Consider the following 19,039-nt stretch of genomic DNA (forward strand, 5'->3'; position numbering starts at 1 on the left):
TTACAGACCGCAGTCATGTACCTGGAATATTGCAAAGTAGTGCGGCGTAAGACATCACACAAACGTTCAGCATAACCCATGGTGCGTTCTCCTCAGGTTGTCACGAGTGATCAATGTATCCATTTGCCAGCCGAATGAAACGGGTTTTTTATGAGTACGGATTGGGGGAAATACTACGCATCAAGGAATTACAAGTATTCATACGAAGTTAAAAGTCTAAACGATTCCCGGTCTTCGAACCCCCTTTTAACATCATTTTTGAACCAATCGGGTTCTAGTTCTGATGGGAAGTCAACCCCAAATAGTTCTAAAATTTGAACTTTACTTTGAAAGTTTAACCCCAAATATAACATATCTTACTGATTAACACAGTTGAGGCAACAATCACCATCGGTAATTATAACAATGTGCGATCCAATAATCTTCTTGCCATTTACTCATATCTTTCATTATATTAAATTCAGTTTTAATCGTTTAATGCACAGATGTCAAAAACTCTTTTTAAACCTACCGAATTTAATACAAGCATATGTTTAAAGTGCAAGGCTTTGTTTCCGAAGCCCGGCGAGCGGACCTCGCATCTGTGCTCGGAGGATGAAGGAAAGTATTGTGGTTACGGTCTGATAGATAAACTGTCGTGCCTGGCTGCTTCTGTAGGTTCAGTTAACGAGACACACTACCTGTCAACCCACCACACGAAACTCGTGTAGGGATAAAACCAATATGTTGGGGATTACATTGGGTTAATGTTTGAAATATCCCTTTGATTAACATGTACGATAATACTAGCAGGTATCAGGTTCTACAAATTCATTTGAGCTTTCAGGAAACACATGTTCTCCTGAAAAAACCGTGGCAATGTACAGCTGTGGGAAGTTAAGTTTGTGTACGTATACGTATATGAAGAGTATGTGTTTAAGGATATGTGCCATTGATGATAAACGACTCTTCCATAAGGGCTCCGAACAATGTATAGGTATTACAAGCGGATGATGCGGTCTTAACTGAAATTATCATACCTCTCGACCCGCACGGGCCGGTCTATTTTGACCGGCGGGATGTTGTGATAACGTTTTCAGGACATACGTCCAAACAATTTCATCTAATTCAGCTAAATTAAACGCCGTTTTGAACAGTATTTTAATCAGAAGAAAGATCCAGATGTTGCAGGTCTCTGCTGTCCAAACCCACAAGCACGTGGCGGTGACACAATGACCAGCGTTCACAGGCTTCACGAACGTCAGACCGCATCATATATTTATTTACTTAATGTGAAGGTTACGCGATATACGGCTTATATATATATATAATGTGAAGTCTACACGATAAACTCCATTCCCCATCATCACCTCTAACATTAGCTAACACTCACTGACATATACAAATATAGGCCTACTACTGAAACGGCTTGAATGTCAGATATGTTTATATATATATATATATAGTTAATGCGAAGTTTACACGATATACGGCTTTTCCAATGGACGAGAGGTCGGTCACATGACCGCGAAACTGAAGTTCATGAAGTGTATGAACGACACATTTTGACGTTCATACATTTTTCACGAGACTGTATACACGAGACGTACGAAATAGTGAATAAAAAATATTGTCATTTACTTTCACTTTGTGTGAGCTCATTGGAGTATGAACCTACATACTGCTTTGAACAGTATTATAATCAGAAGAAAGACAAAAATGTCGTAGGTCTCAGTTTTCCAAACGGGGCGGTCGGGTAGCCTAGTGGTTAAAGCGTTCGCTCGTCACGCCGAAGACCCGGGTTCGATTCCCGACATGGGTACAATGTGTGAAGCCCATTTCTTGTGCCCCCCGCCGTGATATTGCTGGATTATTGCTAAAAGCGGCGTAAAACCATACTCACTCACTCACACACTCACTCACTCACTCACTCTTTGGACAATGATTGTCGCCTCTTAGGACAAGCATAGGCTGCTGAAGACCTATTCTCTACTATGTCCACGGGTCTCCGGCATACTGGGACCAAGGCCAGTGAGACCAGTGCTTGCTGGCCCCAGACTTCAGAGATAGCCTTTCAGCGTTCTGCTTACATTTGTTTGTTTGTTGCTTAACGCTGCACTCAGCAATATTCCAGATATGTGACGGCGGTCTGTAAATAACCGTGTCTGGACCAGACAATACAGTGTTTGACATCATGGTGTCCCCCGCCGTGATATTGCTGGAATATTGCTAAAAGCGGCGTAAAACCATACTCACTCACTCACTCAGTTGTCCAAACCCACGATCACCTGTATGGTGGTGACAGAATGACCAGGGGTCGAACCCACGTAACTAAGCTTAACTTTGCACATTTAATTAAGGCGCTTTGTCCACTATTGGATGAAAGGGATGGTTGGAAGCCTAGTAGTTAAAGCGTTCGCTCGACACGCAAAAGGCCCGGGTTCGTATCCCCACGTGGTTTCAATATGCCAATCCCATTACTGGTGTTCATCGCCAAGATATTTATTGGATACTGCTAAAAGCGGCGTAAAACCATAGTCACTCACTCTTGCATACATGTTTAGTTTGTTTGTTTGTTTGATTGATGTTTAACGCCGCACTCACCTTTATTCCAGCTATATGACGGCGGTCTGTAAATAATCAAGTCTGGACCAGATAACTGGGTGACATCAAAATCATCGATTGGGATACGATGACATGCATCAATCAAGTCAGGGAGCCTGACCACCCGATCCCGTTAGTCGCCTCTTACGACAAGCACAGTCGCCTTTTACGGCAAGCATGGGTTGCTGAAGACCTATTCTACCCCGGATCTTCACGGGCATCTTGAATAAAAGGGAGGGAAGCTCATGAAAACTAAACATACATCGCAAAGGATTCTTCATTATGTACGGATCATAAATAAAAACATATAAGATTAAAAATCGAACAAGGACATCACATTACGTCAACCGTTGTCTATTTAACGTGTCACTGTTTCCATGACAACATGACTATCGGCGCTATGTGTGCATTCGTCACCACTCGCCCCTTTCCGTAACCTGCAAGAAGGCTATTCGGCTTGTCCCGGAATAACACGAGTTGCTCACGCATGCTATGTGTGATGATAAGTACTCCTACAACCTTGGTGGTTTCAAATCATGAACTTAAAGTTAGAGATAACTGCATAAATAGAGTTTCATATACCTTCGTGCTGACAAATTATATCGGTGTCCCATCGCCGTTTAGCGAAAATGCTTTAATAGATCTGCGATTTCTGTATGAACAAATTAAGATGTGTGATTCTATGTTTTAAGCAGATAAGCTTGTCTCATTCGGGATGGGTTGTTAAATTATTTTTACAAAATCCATTAAGAGAAATAAGGCTCTGTCCAATCGACAATCTCAACAATATTTCTTCAAGTATAACAGGCGATTCTAGAACATTTATCTCTGTTTAAAATGACTTTCTATGTGGCGCCTTACAAGAAATATGTTACAGTAAATACGTATCGTCGAGGGTCAGCCAGTTTGGCTAAACATAATATAATATAGATAAGATAAATAATTAATAATAATAATAATAAATAATTTATTCACACAAAACTATGAGTCTTCGTTACAGATAAGACCAGGCACCCAGGATAGTGTCTGCGCCAAAGTGAGTGAGTTGGGTTTAACACCGCTTTAAACATTATTCCAGTTATATCACGGCGTGTCACCTTAATGTGGGAGGAAAGCCCGAAGTGATGCAGGTCTCAGACGTTTACTACTTCGGTGAAACCCACGAGCACGGGTATGGTGCTGACAAACCTAGAAACATAATCGGAGCGAACCGGGATTCGAACCCACAATCATAGGTTTCTGGCGTGCCCAAGGGACGCAACTCTGCACAGCGAATCGCGGCGCCTTAGACGACCCGGCTGCCCCCTGCACCAAAGTGAGAAAAAATATACTGACAATTGTAGAAAACATAAGCAAAGTGTTTAAAAGAGTTTCCGAAGCGCGTTTCCTGCGCGAGTTTCTGCCCGTCGATATTAACAGTAGGACTGATACTCCGTCCCGACGTATAAAAGACTAACTTCTGTTGCCAACATAGAAATAGTTAGATATTTGCCATATCGTTTTTCACACAATGCAGAAACAATAGCGTTAAAGTGAACTCAAAGACTGCAGGCTCGTTCGTTGCACTGTAACTTAAACTGTTCTAACGGTCGAATATTTACAGACTGCCGTCATACAGCTGGAATATTGCTGAGTGCCGCGTTAAACAAACAAACAAACAAACAAACAAATAAAAACAAAGAACTCATTACAATATTCAAACCTTTCTTTTGGTACTTGACCGTGGAACATAGCACTTCTTTAAATCTCCACACAAAAAGTATGTTTTTTAACGCCGCACTCAGCAATATTCCAACTATATGACGGCGGTCTGTAAACAAAGTGTGGACCAGACAATCCAGTGATTGAGACAATGAGCATCGATCCACGCAACTGGGATACGATGACATGCATCAACCAAGGCACCGAGCCTGACCACCCGATCCCGTTAGTCGCCTCTTACGACAAGCATGGTCGCCTCTTACGATAAGCATGGGTTGCTGGGGACGTATATTCTTACCCGGAATCCCAACGGTTGGCAAAAAACGATTGTATAAAACTCCCGATAATAAACGACACTAGCGAGGAATTCTCTCAAAATATACGATAAAATTGACACGAAAATAAACATACTATTCAAGTAACGCTACATTAGCGAATACAGTAGCAAAACAACATTAAAACCGAATTAATGTCTGCCAAAATTAATTCTTAACATCAGCAATCGCTGTATTTGTGTTTAGTAGTGAATGTTTACAGGACCCTCGCCTGTTCCATACAAGACGTTTGAGTTTAGTGTTTGTTTCTAACTGTACTCGTGTAAAAGTTATTTTTATTAGAAGAAGCAAAACGTGGTTTGCTCTTTAAAGGGTTTAATATCAACTGCAAATACATTAGATATTTTCTTTCGGAGTTACACTTTAAATAGCTCTTGTAAGTTAATGAAAATGTTTCTTTGTTCGAGAGAAAACACCCACGATATGACACAGAGAGAAAGCAGCCACGGTGGTCCGTCTGTTGTTCTGGTGGAATCAGTATGTTTGGTGTGAACACACGTCATTTATAGTTTGTTTACATGCTGCAGGAACAGTGGCATTAGAGTTGTTTGTGTGAAGGATGGATGGTTTTACATTTATAACCTTTTTAAAAGAAATGATATTGATTTGAGGGCATTGCGAGATGGCTTGTTTGTGATGTTATTATGGAAATCGTTGATACAACGACAATGTCGGATTTTGCGGTTAAATGAAGTAATTGTAATTCAATAACAAAAGCATCTCGTCAATCGGAGTGAGTGGGTGGGTGGATGAGTGAGTGTGTAAGTGATTGGGTGAGTAAGTGAGTGAGTGATTGTTGTTTAACGCCGCACTCAGCAATATTCCAGATATATGACGGCGGTCTGTCAATAATCGAGTCTGGACCACGCAATCCAGCGATTGACATCATGAGCATCGATCCACGCAATTGGGATCGATGACATGCGTCAACCAGGTCAACAAGCCTGACCACGCTAGTCGCTCTTACGACAAGCATAGTCGCCTTTACGGCAAGCATGGGTTGTGAAGACATATCCATATGCGGATCTTCAAGGGTCTACAATAACGTGCTGATATTCTAAGTCATGTCCCCACGGGCGAATATATTCTGTAGGGTTCTGGCAAAGGTTAATTACTTCATTTTAAATAAACTTCTTCTTCTTCTTCTTCTTCTTCTTCTTCACTCTCGCCGGGTACACGATCAGCCAACCGATGTCAACAAATATGTCAAACCACAGTCGGTTTCAGACGGTGAGCGCACTTTCATCAGCTCACAATAGGTCATCGTTATGTATCGGTAAATTAACTTTCTTTCTCGAAATAATATTGTGCGGTATATTATACATGCAGGAACTGAATTCACCTATCAAGGTGAGAGATTGGTGGAGAATTGCCAACTTTTTCACGTGTCGTAACAATTTATCGAAAGTTTTTAACTTCTTCAAGCTTCTGCATGATAAGAATATTTTCAATTTGTCCATCGTGACTTCTGCCGGCTGTTTTTTGTGTGTACGACATGTACAGTAGTCGTTGCTGTAACGACCTATGAAGACTCCGGATTAGAATGGGTCTTCAGAAATCCATGCTTGTAGTGAGCGGCGACCAGCAGGATTGGGTGGTCGATCTCGCTGACTTGGTTGATGAATTTTATCATATCCCAATTTCGTAGGTCGATGCTCATGATATCAATCACTGGATTGTCGGGACTCGATTATTGACAGACCGCCGTCTTAAGCTGTGTTATTGCTGAGTGTGGCGTTAAAGAGCGAACAAACAAACAAACAAACACATTTTGCTGGACAATTCGGTAGCCTAGTGGTAAAATGTTGGAACGCCAGGTCCGGGTTCGATCCCTCCCCCTTAGATATGGGTGGGATATTGCCAAAGGAGAGTAGAAATCAACTTACACCCACACTAAACTTGTTTCGTTGTCATTGGCCTCACTGACCCGTGAAGATCCGGGGTAGAATAGGTCTTCAGCGATCCATACTTGATGTAAAAGGCGACTATGCTTGTCGTAAGAAGCGACTTAAGGGATCGGGTGGTCAGGCTCGCTGACTTGGTTGATGTATATCATCGTATCCCAATTGAGTGGATCGATGCTCATGATATCACTCACTGGATTGTCTGGTCTAGACTCTATTATTTACAGACCGCCGTCATATAGCTGAAATATTGCTGAGTGCGGAGTTAAACAACAACAACAAAAACCTGGCCTCATTGACAGAGTTTAATCCTAAAACCACGTCATTTAACCATTAACCAATAACACAACACAAAATGTGTCGCAAGCGTCGCTTACAGTTTCGGCTCAGGCGTCTCTGGTAGACACAATGGCAGCTAAATATTCTCACTAGCAATCAGCTATACACATCTAAGCACAAGGGATATGATGTCATTGTCTTCTCCCTAAGTCAGATGCTGAATCTTCGTGGCTGACTAATCCAGCATCACCCCCGGTCAAACGTCGAACCTCCCACCTCCAGCGTAACAATTTCAAAGCCCCCCTCTTCGTCTGTCTGAATAATCCGACCATTCAACTGTTTTCCATTCAGCCCCGAGCTGACGTTTGCCAGAAACTGCAAAAGGTATCACCGAATACTTCCTATTTCTATTCTAGTTTTAAACTCGCCTCTCCGTCTCAAAGTAGGCCTCTTCAGCGTACCTCTGAATAAATCCATTCGATTGTCTCTCACCTACTCCAGCCTAGCTTTCAACGAGAGCCAAATGCTATCGTTAGCTTGAGAACTAACTTCTTTCTACTACCGTGTAGCTCGAGTGTTTCGGAGTTCCTAGTCGAAGCTCCGAGACCCCAAGCCGCCTAGTAAGAGGGGGAGGGCGGACAATAGACGCCGAACGCACATGCCAGGGAGGTTCGGAGAAGTGTTATTATTCTGATGTCTTTGTCACGCGCCACGTGCTGTAGGCAGAACACAGTGGCAACGTCCCTCATCGTCGGGGCGATAAATCAACGCTGTGTGTCACGTGACACACACCTTCACTTCCCCACCCCCCTCCCCTTTGTTTGCATGCCTGGGGATGGGGGTTTGAGCGCACTGGGCAACTTTGCATGAGAGTGTGCGACAACGCGGTAACAATAACACGACGTCCGTCGTTGTTGCGTGAGCTGCCGACTACTGTCATTTGCATTCTGGTGGTATTCAAAGGAAAGTCACAAAAATTATGAAAACAAATTCTTCCAAAACGTTTCTTTTCGTTATTGTCAGTACAGTTGAAATGATTCCACTCTAGATTGATTGATTTATCTAATATCGATGGCAAATCACCCTCATTTAACCAACGCTCGGATACCTCCAGTCAGATAACTCGTCAACGGCATCTTACCACTGCCAACTGATTAAACGTCTGTATTTTGGCTAATTTTTAAGGTGTGTTTGTTTGTTTACTTGGTACGACTTGGGTCAGTAATACTCAAGCTGTTCACGACGGGCTGTAAACAGTCGAACCTGGATCAGGCAGACCCGTGAAGATCCAGGGTAAAATAGGTCTTCAGCAACCCATGCTTGTCGTAAAAGGCGACTGTACTTGTCGTAACAAGCGATTAACGGGATCGGGTGGTCAGACTCACTGACTTGGTTGATGCATGTCATCATATCCCAATTGCGTGGATCGATGTTTCTGATGTCAGTCACTGGATTGTCTGGTCCAGACGCGATTATTTACAGACCGCCGTCATAAAGCTGGAATATTGCCAAGTCCGGCGTTAAACAACAAACAACTGGATCAGACAAGTCGGTGATTCATATTACGAGCGACGTACGACGCCATCGGGTTACGATGACACACAAGCTGACCACCCCCCCCCCCCCCGAGTCATTTAGTCACCTCAAACGTCGGGGGGGGGGGGGGGGGGGGACGTTGACGCTATCTGCCTACGACGACTTCTTGTACATGGGGATACGACGTCAACGCTATCTGTCTACAACGGCGTCCAAACGTGAAGACGCGACGTTAACGCTATCTGTCTACAAGGGCGCCTTGTACGTGGAGATACGACGTTAACGCTACCTGTCTACAATCGCGACCTGTACGGGGAGATACGACGTTAACGCTATCTGTCTACGACGACGTCCTGTACATGGGGATACGACTATAACGCTTTTTGTCTCCGACGACGTCCTGTTCATGGGAATACAACGTTAAAGCTATATGTCTACGACGACGCCATGTACATTGGGATACGACGTTAACACTATATTATTACGACAGCGTCTTGTACGTGGAGCATCGACATTCATGCCGTGTTCGGCGGATTGGGAGCGCTAATCTAAGGTACCCACGCAGTGATTTTATCGTACGACCTCGATTGACGCTGACAGAGTAGGTTAGGCTTCACTAACTGTACAGGAAGCAAAGACATCTGTTATTGATAAGATCATTAAAGGGGGAACCACGCTCAGTAGAAGAAGAGGGACGCCAGATATTGGAGCGGAGCATCCCTTTAAGGCTCTACTACACGAAATAAGAACCAGCCTTCAGTGCAGATCGAGGGATATCTCCAGGCTGTGATTGGAGGATATTGTGTAAGATTTTTATGTCTTTTAAATGTACATCCATCCAGTTATTAAAACTGACCATGTTTTTCTACATTTAGTGCTGTCTTTTTCAACATGATGACTTATGCTGAATGTGACCACAGCTATTTTCAAGTAGGTGACATTTGGTGCGAAACTGGGGATGGTGTGTTTAGCTTCCTGTACTCGGAAAAGGAGCTGGCTAAGCTAGTAATTTTTTTGTTTTTATTGCTGCTCTAGGCCCAATCTGTGCACACACGTACAGGTAATAGCTGTTGAATGCTTAGTTAAATTGTTTTTAAATATAACGTTACTATAGAAGTCTATGGGAAAACATTTGGTTGTGTGTAACTTGTAAGTATGAAAGATTCTCAAGTTATCTACAAACTGTGGTTAAATGTAATACAACGGAATGTACCTCTATGTACTCTTTTGGAATTAAACAAATGAAGATACCAATAAATATAATACATATTCCGTGTATTTTGATTGAATTCTACTTTCAATACGATATCGAACTCACGCAAATGGTCATACTTGAGTATACGCCCCAGGGAGTTGAGAATGAAAATCTGGTACACACTGACCCATTGACCAGGGTAAATATGTAGCCCTTTGGGCATGCTTTAAGTGGATTTGCCGCATTATAAATATCACATTATGTTTATAATTAACTAGACTCATCTCATAAAACATTGCATTTCACAATTACCGCTCAACTCGTCAGTGTCTGATTGTATGATAACAGTGAGTGTGAGTGAGTTATGTTTAAAGCCGCTTTTAACAGTATTCCAGTTATATCGCGGCGTTTCAGCTTAATGTGGGAGGAAAGCCCGAAGTGATGCAGGTCTCAGACGTTTACCAGTTCGGTGAAACCCACGAGCACGGGTATGGGGCTGACAAACCTAGAAACATAATCGGGGCGAACCGGGATTCGAACCCACAATCATAGGTTTCTTGCGTGCCCAAGGGACGCCCTCTGCACAGCGAATCGCGGCGCCTTAGTCGACTGGGCCACCCGTGCCCCCTGATGTATAATATAAGTAGGTATGGTTGTAATACGTATCAATAATAATGTAGGGCGGTCGGGTAGCCTAGTGGTTAAAGCGTTCGCTCCTAACGCCGGAGACCCGGGTTCGATTCCCGACATGGGTATAATGTGTGAAGCCGTGATATTGCTGGAATATTGCTAAAAGCGGCTTAAAACCATACTCACTTACTCACTCAATAATCTTGCTCTATATGCAGGAGATCATTGTGGAAAATCACCATCAGCTTCTGAGTTTTAGAGTATAATTTTGTATGTATATAAATTTTATCGAAGTGGGTCACAGCTTATAGGAAAACGTGTAACATAAAAATATATAGATGTTAAACAGATAAATGAATAATTACAATGTCAAACGGCTCATGTGAATCAATGGAATCAATTCCTGTTCACATTCCGGAAAGATAATAATATAATTTAAGTCAATATTTGCAATCCGTTGACAATGTTCACAAACTGTATCGAACATTGTTTCTGCGGCATTGTTCAAAGTACTGACATCAATACTAATACTATAATGTACTTACTTAAGCTTCTGCCTTTACGTTTGTTTACGGTGGAAGAACTACCACCCCTTCCGTACTTTTCGTCAGAAAAAACACTTTATGTGTTCAACGTAACTCGAACAACGAATGTAAACAGATTAATTTAATGATTTTTGTTTACATTTGTATTTAAAACACTACGTAATTAAATCAGTGCGGCATTCTTGCTTATTGGATGCAGAGTATTCGCGGATTTGTCCGACAACTTGTTTGTGATATCCACCCAGCTCACAGCGTTGACGAGTAAATGCACTATCAGGTTACCCCGAGGTTTTTTTATGGAACCCCTGTCTTGTTTGTACTTTGAATCGGGTGTTAAAACTATTAACGTCGCACCCGTCGAATAAGAAACGCCTTTGCGAACACAGCAACGGGTTTCAATGGGAATGACAAAGGGGGCGGGTACATTAACTGAAAGGCCAGAAAGGAAAGTCAAATACTCGTTTCTGATTGGTCCTATCGATTTAGGGGGCGTTCCGTAAGGGAGAGTGACAGTTTATCGGTCCTCCGGGAGTAATCATTGTACTGATCGCGATCAACCCCACTACACTTATCAATCGGGTGAGCGAGTAGATCACGGTTTTGCCGGGTGTCCGAGATACGATCACCACTACGGTCAGCACTGGTCTTAACGGCTGACCACTGCTAGGATTATCTGTATACACGTTGACTGGACTATCCGAGGACTCGACAGGTAAGAGTTTCGTTATGGGTAAAGGAGGACAGTGGCCTCAACACCTGGCTATAGTTTGACAACACATTTCCGTTATAAACGTGCACCCGTGTTTTCTATAGCATATCCTGTTCACTGAGTGTTTCCCGTAGTTTCGTAAACAAATACATGTGATTTTGTTGTGATAAATCTGTGTCGACATTTCGAAAACACATCTTTATTGCAACCAACGTCCCGCTCACCTGTATGTCAATAATGTTTTCAAATGATTGTATTGTTATTGACAAAATTGAATTATTTTAACGATTTAAACATTTCATATTTTGATGTTTCTACGTAAACAACATATTCAACTCAAAAACGTTTTTTCTTAAGATTAAAATGTACACATTAGCATTAAAGGAATCTGACTTTTATTTGTGATTATAAAAATAACAAGGAGCTATTGTGTTAATCAATATATGATTAAATTTTATCAAACATGCATATTTGAAGAATTGGTCCCCAGGTGGATCAGGTACAGCCGAACATAAAACTGTTTCTGTGAGATATATATTCTCACCAAGAGATTGACAGCTGCTGAAATCAACACTGATAACAGACAATGCAAACACGTTAAAATTCATTTCATAATTGTTTTAACGTTTAGAGGTCTGCAACATAAAATGGAGATATAAATCGGAGATAAGGGATAATATAATGATCGTCAGCACAGCTCATGCATCTAATCAATATGACAATGCATTTCAAATAACATGTTTTATGTTACAATATTTACTTTTTGCTATATGAAATATATATCAGTATGTCCTGATTAGATAATATTGATATTATCTAAATTGAATTCACACATGTCATAATCGGACCTCTTTGGAAGCAGAAGTTTTGTATGTTAAATATTTTGCTAAATAATATGGCTAAGAGAAATCAATTACTGGCTATTGTGATTATACCGACATCTTGCTATCATCGTTAGCAGCATATTGTGGTCGTTCATTGAACATCTTCAAAGATGATGTCAAAGAAAGAAAGTGTCTGAACGGGATAACGAACAAATGGAAATGTTTACATTTAATTTAATTTTATTCCAGTTAAAAATCACTAGGCGTAATGCATGCTGTCTCTCGCGGCGAGGATGAACGTCTACCAAACCTTCATTTAGAAGCATTTTGTTTCCATAGATTTCCCAGAGCCTTATGCCAGTTGCAATTCAACTGTAGTGCGGACAAAATTCATTGCCTAGAAACGAAAATAACTCAATTGGAAATCGTTAAAAGAACCATTTTGCGACTGACCGTCTGCGCTGCTGTTGCGGAATACTCAAAATTCCTCAATTCCAATTGATACATCACTATGATACAGTAAGACATTTGGAGCCAAATTTTAAGATAACTAAAACAACGAATACTTTTAGAAAGTGTATAAGAAGCATAATGTTTGAAGTCTTTTTATTCATAGACCGGTTTATGTTAAAGGCTTGTTTTACTGTAAACGTAATCCATCACATGGACAACATACTTGCTGAGTCGGAATATGTAATAATATAAAATAAAATAAATGTAACTAAACTGAGCAAAAGAATCGATACACCTATGTTTGATGGTGGCTTTAATAAAACAAACAAGAGATGGTTATTCGATGTTGATGTATTTGATACGGGTATCATAGACGATATTACATGTATCATATCAGGTCAGCCTAGTGTCGTTTTGATTATATTTTTTGTTAAAACCAATTCTCAAGTGAATGCTCTCTTTTGACCAGCAGTTTACACATATGTATAAAATGGAAGAACGTTTTAAATGTAATCCTCTCCTTGTAAAGTTTAACATAGGACGTTTTCATAACGACTCGACCTAAAGTTTTGTCGCTTTCAATGCCTTTACCGGAACTAGGTTTCAAAATAAATAAGACTGTATTTACTGGTGATTTAAAAAGATTTTTTAACACAAAAGTTAGGCCTTTGAAGCATTTCTCAATGTGTGGTTTCACATATTTCTTTGATGTTTTAGGTAAGAGAACGGGTCCATTCTTATCTGGCGATATTGACACTCATATTCACAAACATGGCCTTCTCAAGATAAGCTTGGTTTCGCCGTCCGTGAAACACTGTTTACTTTTAAACAAATGTTTATTTATTTATAATCATAGTTTAAATGTATCTATTATACTGTGACCTGGTGTCGTGACGACATCAGGTGCATTACCCAAGAATGAGCTAATCAAAATAGATAGGATAGGTTTGTGTGTTCAAAGTTGAAAGAAATTTCAAACCACGTCGAATGGCGATCAAATCAAAACCTATTCTTTAAATGTTGTCTGTTCTTGCAAAAGTAGGAACACGGATGAACCGCAGTGCATGCGGTACAGAATTTCAATTAAAAAAAATAATATTTCATATTTGTGTCAGGGTCATGTAGGTACGACAAACCACATTCTAGACCCCCCACCCCCAATATATGCAGGGTCTTGTTCATTAGTTAGTGTATCGTTATCCTGTTAACAGACTCAGCTGGTAACTAGTTAACCTTACAGTACACATGGTACTGCTAATAACGTACAGTTATCTATTAATATTGAAAGTCGCCATCATTAATCATCAATACCCTGTTCATCGAGAGGTCATGGCTTGGGAATAGATAGGAAGCTAGATAATCTAATATTAGGAAGAAAGGCTGAGATGTATACAACGTTGCAATTGGTTGTAAGGAGATAAGGGTAAAGTAGATGGTCGGATGGCTACGTCCCCCACCCCACCCCACCCAACACCACCCCACCACACCACACCTACGGACAGCGTTAAGGTATAAGGGACGTTTAGGTCAAGAAACCTAGTTCTATGAGATGCAATGTTTCACAGTCTTAAGGAGATGATTCGTGTAACAAGATGGTTTTAACTACTGTGTTTTGCTGCAAATATTCAATGTTTCATTATCTGGTTGTAGTGGTTTAAATGTGTGGCTCTGACTAGATACACACAACCAGGACCAATCGGATACCTCTACTGTTTTCACATACAATGTATGAGTAATTACGACAGGATATACCAACAAACGTTTTACTGAATACAAATATATTTTATCTGTACACATGTAGAAAAAAACTAACAGATTTAATAGCAATCATATTATTGTCCCAAATCGTAACTAATTAAAATTGTCACATCTATGTTTAATTTTTTAACTGTATAATATTTGTAAATGTGTGAAATGTAAACTAATTTCATTTTCATGTAGATATCCCTTTAAACCAGTACTGTGTGAAAGTGTGCACTGTTTCCACAAAGCAATCTTCAATTATAAATTATTCATTTCCATTTTGTTACATTACGTTTAACAGTAAATGGTAGAATACAACAAAAAGTGTTGCACTTGGGCCAATCCCATTTCCTAATGGACAATAAAAACATGTTTGAACTCAAAATGGTCTTCACATATTGTAAACCAGTTGCAAACCGAACCCAAGTCTTGGATCATACAAATCTTATACATATAAGCCTATAAAAAACGTACACATTGATTAAAATACGGTAATGATTTCGTCATAAACGTTATTTAAAAAAGTACTAATATGAATTTAAGTTTTGGTTTGGTTAGGGAGACAGAATGTAACAAAACTGTGACACACATATCATACTTAAATATATCGATGGGGAAATGCGGCAGCGTTCATACCGCATCATATCTTCTATGAAGGACAACCAGTTCGCTAATTCCTAAACAGTTGCTGATAATGCTCGCCATCTGTCGTGATGGTGATAAAATTCTATGACCCTTCTACTGTCGTGAGCGGACATATTATTCAAATCTGAGATCAGTCTCTATTCTTTACAGCTGTAGTTCACATAATTATTTATTCATTCTCAAACTGTTTAACGTTATCCATGTTCGGCGATGGGTATAGCGTCAGGTTGTTTAATGGAAAACGGTATGTGAAGGTGTTTGTCGAGGTACTTATCGACGTTTTCGGACTCGGTTGATGTGGTATATCATACCTTGATAAAGATTCTAAAGATAACCATATCTTTGAAGTATTTTAATAAGGACATGTTTTCTACTTATTACCGTTATCTAGAAATATTACAAACTATAAATGTGTATACTATAATCTATATAACAATGCACGTCTATTTCTTGATTGCGTGACCATACACAATGTAGATGTATATATAATTACTGGGGTACGATTTTGTGAACATATATGGTTCATATTTCGTGTTGCGGAGAATACATCATCCGAAAAGGATAACGTCAGCTTGTCACTGGAAACAGTTGTGCTATTCCCATGTGAATTCCGTTTTCAGATGTAATAGGGTTATCATGTTATTTGTAACTTATAGCCACATTTTCTTGGTAGTTTTTTTCGGTGTTTTAATCGGAGATGATTAAAATCTGAACTCGCATCCATCTTCTTGATAAAATAGACATATATTAAGCTATATGTTTCCAAAGTTTTACGACGAGGCGGTGGTGTTACCCGGTCGTCACGCCGAAGGCTTGGGTTCGAATCCCTTCATGAGGACGACTAGTATACATGCAAGTGTCTCCTGTCGTCACATGGATAGAATAATCCTAACATGGCATTAAACACAACTCACACACTCACGACTTGAAACGATATCCCTTAATTATTTCTCACAAAAATGGATAAATTTAACATTTATTGCTAAAATGATTGAAAAATATAAAAAGTTCACAAAACTTGTAAATTTCTTTTACCTAAAATCATTGTAAATTCCGCCAGTTTTTTAAAATACGCATTTGGTCCCTATAAAACCACGTTAATGTGTCTCGGGTAGCGTATTTATGTCTCTCACGGTACGGACAATGTGTCTATCGAGGTACGTATTTGTCCCCGAAGATGTGTATACCCTCTTTATATTCGTACATGTTCCCTTTAGGGTGCGTATTGATGTGAATAGCTGCGTAAAGAGGGTCACCAAAGAGCGTATCGTGGCTTAACATTGATAAACTTTCAGTAACAATGGATAACATTTAGATGTCCGAAGTCGTTTAGTTTAAACTTAGTGTTTCACGTTCAGTTAAACACGGCATATAGGTTTCTGGTTCATCGTTTTCGTTGATGGAACCGTCGAAGAATAGAGATGCATTTATGGAATATTTGGTCGTAATACGCATAAAAGAGCTTTCATGCAGCCTCAAGATCACTTAGAAGTAGCATAATTAAATATTTTTAAAATTTAGAATGTGATGTATTTATTTTCGGATGTCACAGCTTTTGTCTTTTGCAGACATTGTGAGGCACTTTATGCAGTCATAAAACTATGCATTCACTTAACTTCTCGTTTACTGATTTTGTTCGACGTAAAAAGTACTGAATAAAAGGTTAGATGTTCAAGCAAAAATACTCGTCATTCACATTTTAAAATGTCATGCCTCGAAACAAATTGATTTTTCTTTTTGACAATGTGAGTTGGTTGTATAGATATTTGACATGATAGTCATAGTGATGGTATATTAAGGTAGCATCTGTTTGTCATTGATGTATCGCAATAGGAATGTGCTCTACATGTAGTGTATTGTTACACACACCAGGAGCTATATATGCATCCCACCAAATACCACCTCCCTCCTTTCCTCTTATTATTTCTTAATTGGTCGTTCAGAAAATGATTTTCCAAGCTAAAACTACACAAACACATAGCCAATATCGACCAAAAGAATTTGTCAACTATAACAAACCAAAAGGGCAAAGAATTTCCGATACAAATATCGACTCGTATGTAGGTTAAATCGCTTCGCATGAATTCTTCTGCTCTGTGCCTAAACTGACTTCAGTGGTCTGTCGCCACACTAATCTATAATCAATGTTGCAGTATGCAAGGTACAATTGTCCTGCGCAATAAAACCATAAACCTAGAAGCTACATGGACAATTTAACAATATTGTGATCTTTGGAAAAGAATTTGATTCAAGTGTCATCATTGGCTTGTCGTAACCAAGCCTTTCTTATCGTAATGCTCCCGCAAGCTGTTGTGGGTGACATTTTATAGTAAGGGAATTGATATGTATCGTTTAGTGTAATTTATTTGAGGGTTTGCCGACATTAGAGATATAATTACATTTTATGATATTGAGAGAATTGGACTGATTTCATTTAACAACATATGATTATTTAATCGTTTATTAATTCGAATCATATTTTCACCTAGTTGGCCAGGAAGGTCTTACATTAAATTAATATTTTAATATTTGATGTTTCTGGTTGTTATTTTCAAAGAAATCACTTTGCAGCATGATCGAATGACAACATGGATATTCATTGACATAACATTGAGATGAGCACCAAATTTCATTATTTTTATCAAAATGTAATTGTTTTAAGAGTGAATTATTGTTTGTCTTTATTTGGTGTGAGACAATCATGCGAAGTACGCTAATCTCTGGAGGGATCTTCCACATGTGTATCGTAAATCTTGAAACACATATCGTACCATTAAACCGATACATAGGCTACCCCTTATAGCAGACAAGACAAGCTTTGTATTTATTGCTATTATTGGATTTGTGGTCTAATCATCATTTTTCTAAATTAGTTTTGGGAGATTAAAAAACAGTTTACTTTATTAACAGAATAGACGTTTTGCAATCTGGTATATTATTAATATAATTATCATTATCAATAACTTTCCAAAGTATCATAGTATTTTTTTTATCATTTCACATTTCATTGCGGCGTTAAACAACAAACAAACAAACATTTTACATTTCATTGTGACAGTTACAAAGGGATAACATCTTACAGGAGAATTACCTACTATTTATATATTTACACAAATTATAACCATCCGGTATACCTATTAAGGCTATATGGAACAAAGTTGAGTCCCGTTGGCGTGCGAGAAACTTACATTGCGATCGGGGTTCGAATCCCAATATCGCCTTGATTAAATTCCTTGTCTTGTTAACACCATACCCGTTCACGTGGGTTTCACCAAAGTAGTGAATACCTATGACCAATACCATTTCGGGCTTCCTCCCACATTAAGCTGACACGCCGTGACATAACTGGAATACTGTTCAAAGTGGCGTGAAACCCAACTCACTCACTCTGTTAAGACTGAAACGATGCGATATCAATCACCGCGAGACGACACGCGATCCCGTCATTCTGCACCGACCCGTGTAGTTTCGTAATTGTTTATCGGAGCAAGACTATTATTCCGTTTAATTTAATATGGTATTTGTTTTAGAAGAACGTGAAGACGTGACATCAACATTGATTTTTAAAAGATATCAGTTTATTTTCTCTTTTATTTCAAGATCAGAAAGGTCAGGGCGTCATTCTTTTATTGTAAAATTAATGTGTGGTAATATATATATATATATATATATATATATATATATATATATATATATATATATATATATATATATTGTGAACAAAACATAGCCAAATATACATATTGTGAACAAAACATCACCATACATATACACATTGTGAACAAAACATCGCCATATATACATATTGTGAACAAAACATCGCCATACATATTGTGAACAAAATATCGCTACACATATACACATTGTGACTGATCGTTACATATTTAAAACAAACCATGTCACTTAATACCTAAACAGTAAACACTGTATACGAAAACATGGATTTCAGTAGCTCAT

The 19,039-nt window shown here is 39.3% G+C and overlaps 1 protein-coding gene across 5 annotated transcripts in view; it reads left to right on the top strand.

Moving 5' to 3' along the window:
• The first annotated feature begins 11,266 nt into the window (after window positions 1–11,266).
• Window positions 11,267–19,039, top strand: part of LOC124118241 (LIM homeobox transcription factor 1-alpha-like) — a 72,691-nt gene continuing 64,918 nt past the window's right edge. For all 5 annotated transcript variants that reach the window (XM_046480349.2, XM_046480352.2, XM_046480351.2 and 2 more), the window contains exon 1: window positions 11,267–11,420. The gene's annotated coding sequence lies outside the window, so the exon portion shown is untranslated. The remainder of the gene's footprint in view (window positions 11,421–19,039) is intronic.

This window comes from Haliotis rufescens, unplaced genomic scaffold (genome assembly GCF_023055435.1).
Source record: "Haliotis rufescens isolate VD_foot unplaced genomic scaffold, xgHalRufe1.0.p SCAF_8, whole genome shotgun sequence".
Lineage (NCBI taxonomy): Eukaryota > Metazoa > Mollusca > Gastropoda > Lepetellida > Haliotidae > Haliotis > Haliotis rufescens.